The sequence below is a fragment of the Euwallacea similis genome, chromosome 11 (genome assembly GCF_039881205.1).
Source record: "Euwallacea similis isolate ESF13 chromosome 11, ESF131.1, whole genome shotgun sequence".
Taxonomy (NCBI): Eukaryota; Metazoa; Arthropoda; class Insecta; order Coleoptera; family Curculionidae; genus Euwallacea; species Euwallacea similis.
The window spans coordinates 5517354-5524273 of record NC_089619.1 but is presented as its reverse complement, the minus strand read 5'-3'; positions in this window follow the sequence as shown (position 1 = coordinate 5524273).

The window sequence follows — 6920 nt, the reverse complement described above, 5'->3', positions numbered from 1 at the left end:
CTGAACTAACCTGAACTAACCTGAACTAACCTGAACTAACCTGAACTAACCTGAACTAACCTGAACTAACCTGAACTAACCTGAACTAACCTGAACTAACCTGAACTAACCTGAACTAACCTGAACTAACCTGAACTAACCTGAACTAACCTGAACTAACCTGAACTAACCTGAACTAACCTGAACTAACCTGAACTAACCTGAACTAACCTGAACTAACCTGAACTAATCCTTTATATGATACCGAAATATGTTGTTAAAAACACTAGAAAACCACTATGAAATTCCTAGAAAACCCGAGAAGTATCTCTGAAATCAGTAACAAACCCGAGAGAATACTACAAAATATCCTAATTCTTTATGAAACACTCTCAAGTTGTATCTAAAACACTAGAAAACTACTTTGAAAGTATGAGAAAACCCGAGAAGTATCTCTGAAAATAGGAACAAACCCGAGAGAATCCTACAAAATATCCTAATTCTTTATAAAAATACTCTATGATGTTGTTAAAAACACTAGAAAACTCGACAAGTCTCTCAAAATCAGTACAAACCCGAGAGAGAGAGAGAAGCATAGAAAAGTACAAGAAATCTACAAAAAATCAAGTGTCTATACTCGGTTAGTTTAGGTCTCCTTTGTCATTCTTTTAAAAAACACAAGAAAAAGTGAAAAGTATCTCAATATCCGCATTCTTTGTAAATCATAAGAATGTCTCGTGAAACGCACTAGAAATAATCAAATCCTACTCTCCATATATATATATATATATGAGCAAACTGGAGAAGTTACTAGAAGTCATAAGAAATAGTCCCTACGAATCGTAGAATTATACAAAGAAACACCGAAAAGTACGAAGAAATACGTAAATATCCCAATCCTTCCGAATCCGACAGAAAGTTACGTCAAAAATAATCTAGAAACGGTAGAAGACTACGAATTCCATAAAAGTAAAAAAAAAACACAAAAGTGTCTGTCTTAATCCGAAATGATCTCTAAATATCCTAGCTAACGCGAAGTCATATAAAAGCACAAAGAATGTACGAAGTATCCTAAATCCTTTTTCTAGTTTATACTCGGTTAGTTCAGATTTCTCTTTAGTCTTTAAGAAACATAAAAAATGTCGAAGTACCTAAATATCTTATCAAACTCAAAAAATCCTATAAGAATACCAGAAACATACAAAAGTGTCTAAATCTACGAAGTTACAGAAAAGTTGTTTTTACTCGATTAGTTCAGATCTCTCTTTAGTCTTTAAGAAAACACAAGAAATGTAAAAGTCTCCACGAATCGTTACAAATCCAAGAAAAGCACAAAAATGTCTAAAAGTACAGTTACTCAAAGAAATATCTCAAATTACAAAAAAGTGTTTGTACTCGGTTAGTTCGGATCTCCTTTGTCATTTTTTAAAAAACACTAGAAAAGTGAAAAGTATCTCAATATCCTAGCAAATCCGATCGAAAGTTCCGTAAAGTACACTAGAAATCCTAGAAAACTACTCTAATTATATGAGGAAACACGAAAAGTATCAGTACAATCCTGACAAGTTACTGGAAAAAGTGAATAAAGTATCCAAGTCACTAAGAAACACAGAAAAAGAGTTCTTTTCTTCGTTATCGGTTAGTGTCGTCCTTTAAGAAAATACGAGAAATGTCGAAAATAATGTGTGATCGTGTAAAATCCACAAGATAATAATAAGTATAAGTTTCTGTAAAATAATAGAAAACACGAAAGTATCTCAAATCACACAAAAGAGTTCTTTCTTTTGTTTATAATCGGTTAGTTTAGGTCTCCTTTGTCATATTTAAGAAACACAAAAAATGTCCAAGTATCTAAATATCCTAATCCTGTATAATCCGACTCTGAAGTTATAAGAAACGCTCGAAAGAGTCATAATTTACTAAAATACAAGAAAAGACAATAAGAATCCCAATTCACTAAGAAACACAGAAAAGTATAGAAGTAGTCGGAAGCTGTGAAATCCCCAAGGAATTCAAAAAGTTCTCTTTTTTATTTTAGTTCCGGTTAGTTAGGGTTTCTTTTGTTCTATAAGAAATCACACGAAATGTCGAAAAGTGTCTAATTCTAGAAATCCTTAAAAAATATCAAAATACAAGTTCCTGTAAATTCCTAGAAATATAAGAAAGCGTCTAAATATCCTAGCAAATCCGAAAATCATCTCGATTACTAAGAATCACGAAAATATGAAATTCTCTACAAAAGACGAAAAGTATCTAAATTTACGAAGAATCGTAGAAATGTTAAAAGTACCGTAAAATCCCTAAAAGTCTCAAAAATTACTAAGTTTTTAAAAGTACGAAGAATCATAGGAAATGTCTAAAGTGCTATAAAATTCCTAAATCTATAAGAAGTGTGAAGAATCCTAGAAAAGTGTTGTTTTAGTTAGTTAGTTCGGGTTTCCTTTGTCTCTTCAAAATTACAAAAAGTGGAAATCATAGAATATATCTAAAAAGTACCGTGAAAAGCACAGTTATCCGAAAAGTCGTTTTTAATCACAAAAGTCTAAAAAGTTCAAGTTCCTATCAAAATCATACAAAATGCAAAAAGAGTCTAATTCTAGAAATCCTTAAAAAGTACAAAGTTCCCATGAATCCTACAAAATCCATATAAATTGCAGAAAGTTCAAATCTCTGTAAAATGTCCAAATCATAGTAAATTCCTAAAATCACAGAAAAGTATTCTTTTGTTACAAGTCCGGTTAGTTTCGTTTCTTTTAAAAATACGCAAATAGTGTCTTATCCTAGCTAAATCGACAAAGTGTGAAAAATGTTACAATCTATGAAAAATACAAGAAATGACAAAGTTACTGTGAATTCCTAAGAAATGTCCAAAAGTGCAGTTCTCTTTAAGAATCCTAGAAGTGTTAAAGTTAATAAAATTATGAAGAATCGTCTAAATACTGAAAAATCCCTAAATATTCCAATACTTCCAAATTTATCAGAAGTGTGAAGAATCCTAGAAAATCATCAAGTTACTCGAAAAGTGTTATTAGTTATGTTTCCCTTCTTTTCTTTTAAAACTTCCAAATTCGTCTCTTCTCCCTTCTTCTCAAGAATAGTCGATTAGTTAAGGTTTCCTATGTTCTTATAAAATCACGAGGAAATAAAATAAGCAAATCCTAGCTAACCTGAGAATTCCTTCAAATTGTACAAAAAGTGTGTTCCTGTAAATTCCTAGTCGTACTGTTTCAGTCAGTTAATTCAATTTCCTTTGAGAATCCTAGAAAATCATCGAGTTACGAAGAAATAATCTAATCCTAGCTAACCCGAGAAATTATCCTTTAATCCATCCATCCCTTAAATTGTACAAAAAGTATGTTTCTGTAAATTGTTTACTTCGAGTCAATTTTGTCTTTTCTAAGAAATATCATAAATCCCTTAAAATTACAAAGAAATAAATTAAATAATCAAATCCTGTACGTTTCTGTTAATTCCTAGAAAACACAGCAAATATTCAAAGTTACAAGTTACTATGAAATTCCCAAAAAGTGTTGTTTTAGTCGATTAATCATGTCTCGTTTCAAATCAAGTCATCACGAAGAGATACTGAAAAGTATGAAAAATAGCAAGAAATAGTCGAAATATATCTTCTTTTAAAAGTTTCTTCATTTAGTCAGTTGATTCAATCTCCTTTGAGAATCGTAGAAGTCGTGAAAAGTGTCTAAAAGGTAGTTTCCGTACATTCCTAAGAAGTTTCAAAAAGTGCTGTTTTAGTCCGTTAATCCAGTTTTCTTCAAATATCCTAAAATAATGTTGAATCACTATAAATTCCTAGAAATAGTCTAAATCTATCTTCTTTTACAATTTGTTGTTTTAGTTTGTTAGCTCGGGTTGGTTCAGTTTTCTATGTTTTTATTAAATCATGCAAGTTCCTATAATTACTTTGTTTTAATCAGTTGATTCACACTCTTCAAGAATAGCTGTTATCTTCCAAAGTTGTATAATCGGTTAGTTAGGGTTTATTGGGTTTCTTTTCAGAATCCTAGAAAGCTCAAGTTTTTGTAAATTCCTTCGAAATGATATTTTAATCATCTAGTTCCAAATTATGCAGTTTCTTCAGAAGTCCTAGAAATCACACAAATGTTCAAGTATCTGTATATTCCTTCGAAGGAATGTTTTAATCAATTAGTTCCAGTTTCTCCAATAATCCTAGAAGTCACACAATTGCCCAAGTTTCTTGTTAATTCCTAAGAGCACTAGAAGTTACTGTTTTAGATAGTTAGTTCAGATCTCCTTGTTTTCTTTTTATTTCAATAAGTCCGAAATGTCCGATTCAATCATCAATACTAGTACTTATTTCCACCATCTCATATCTTCCTTATATTCCAGTAATTTCACACTATCCTATATCAATCTAATCCATTCATAATATCTTCTGTACGTTTCGATACTTCCCCCCTTTCCATCAAATCCAAAGAAATACACTGATATCCATCCTTCCTTTCTAATCAATACTTCTCTCTAGCTACTTCCAAATAGTACCTACATTTCTTATAATATCCATAGTTCGTTCATCTTTCCCTATGTTCTCATAAGTTAGATTAGTTATCCCCATCGCCTAATATCTCTCTCAAATTCAATACTAGTATCTCTCTATTCTCCTCATTCCCCACGCTGTAATATCTACAGTCTTCTTATAATATAGTCATCGGACCTATAATCCTTCTCGATAATCATCAATAAATCCTTCTAATCTAGTAAAATATCAATGTTCTCATAGTTCCCTTAATAATCCATCATCTAGCTATCAATACACACTCTTATCTCTCTCTCATTTATCTAATACTTCACCATCCTCTAGAAATCTCACAGTTCTTTTAATAATCCATCCGCTTCTCATCTCCCCCAATGCCCAAATCATCCGTCTCTCAGTAGTTCCCCATTCGTCAGGAATATAATCTCATGATAATATCCCATCAGTGTCTCTTCTCTACAGTTCTTATAAATTCCGTATCTAGTTCCCTCCTTCCTAAAATATCTCTCATAGCTATCCTTTCTATGCTCAGTAAATCATCTAGTCCCATCTAAATAGTCTTCTCTCAAAGTTACTCATAGTAGCTCTCCTATAAATCCTTCACAAATAGCTCTCTTACTATCAAAGTTCAGTTACTTCCTTCAATCATCTCCGTCTCCCATCCCTATAATAATAGTTCCTTCACTATCTCTCCCGCTCACATCTTCTAATATCTCTTAATCCATCCCTTTCCTAGTTCTCTTTACTCTCTCATCTCCCCAAATATCAGTTCTCCCCTTCTCTCTCATCCCTACAATCCCCCGCTTGCGAGTTCCCTTGGAAATATCTCCGAATCCTTCCCTATATCCTCCCACTACATCCCAGTTCTCTAGTAATATCTATACTTCCTTCCCTAATCCCCCATCAGTACACATCCCTTCTTTCCAATCTCTCCCCTTCACCCTTTCCATGCCTTCTCTTATCCCCACTATAGCACTATAATCCCCTTCTCACTAGTCCCCTATTCATCATCCCTCTGCTGTCCCTTCTTTCATCCCTTCTAAGAATATCTACACACTCCTGTCCCTCATCCCTAGTCCCCCCTGCTCACTTCTTAATCCCTTTCTTTCTCAATCTCTAGTTAGCTTTCCTATCCCTCGTCCTCTGCTCCCCCCGTTGGAATACTCCGCACCCTCATCATTCTTCCCCCATTGTATCAATACTCTCTTCCCACACCATTAATAGCAATACTTCTTTCCCCCAATGTTCTAGTACTCCTGTCCCTCATCGTTCGTCCCCGATTGTATCAATACTTTCTTCCCTCACTGTAATATCAATACTTCTTTCCCTAATGTTCAAGAATTCCTATCCTTCATCCCTTCCCCGTGAAAGTTCTAATACTCCTTTCCCACATCCCCCTTCTCCAGAGTTCACAAATTCCCATCCTTCATCCCTTTCCCTTCCCAATTCAAATACTCCTTTCCCTCATCCCTATAGTCCCCCTTTCCCCTCTCGCACCTTCTTAGCTCCCTTCCTAGTCCCCCAGTTCTCATCCCATTCCCCCATCCTTTCCTCGTTCCTTTTCCATCCCCTTCATAATCCCACCTTCCTTCCAAAAGCCTTCAATCCCCCTCTCTTTCTCTTATCCTCTCTTTTCCTACGCTCTTCTTATCCTTCATCCCTTCTAAAATACTCACCTTCTAGCCTTCCTTCCCTTTCCTTTAATGCCCCCCTTCCTTCATCCCTCATAAAAGCCCCCATTCCCCCTCCTTCTTAAAATCTATATCCTCTCTAGTCCCCCTTTTCTGCTTCAGCATCGTCGTCGTCTTCTTCTCCTATCCTGCCAATCCTCTCTGCTCCTTTCCTCCTTCTCCTTCATAATACTCACCTTATCTCTCATCCCTTTCTAGTCCCCCCTTTATCCTTCCTCTTAATCTCTTCCATCCCCTTTTAGTACACTCTTATCCTTCATCCTTATTCCGTGTCCTCCCATCCCTCATCCCTTTTCTAAAATGTTCCCATACTCCTGCCCCTTATCCCTCTTCTATAATATCCAAATACTCCCATCCCTCATCTCCTTTTTATAATGTTTCCATACTCCTCTCCCTCATCCCTTTTTTTTAATGTTCCCGTACTCCTGTCCCTCATCCCCCTTTATAAGTAAAACCCCCAATTTCCCTCCATAATGTCCCTTAATCCCCCATCTTCTTCTATTCCCTTTTTTCTAATATCCTCAGTTCCCCCTCCCAAATCTCATCTTCCCTAAGAATGTCCCTTTTTTTAAAAATACTTTCCAAATCATCTAATCTCTTTCCCCGCAGTATCAGACAAATAAATAAAGTAATACATCATCTCAGCAATAAAGAAATACAAATATAATCTCAATAGTTCTATCTAAATAATTACAAATTAATACTAACACCCGTGAAAATCTAAAAAATGCAAAATC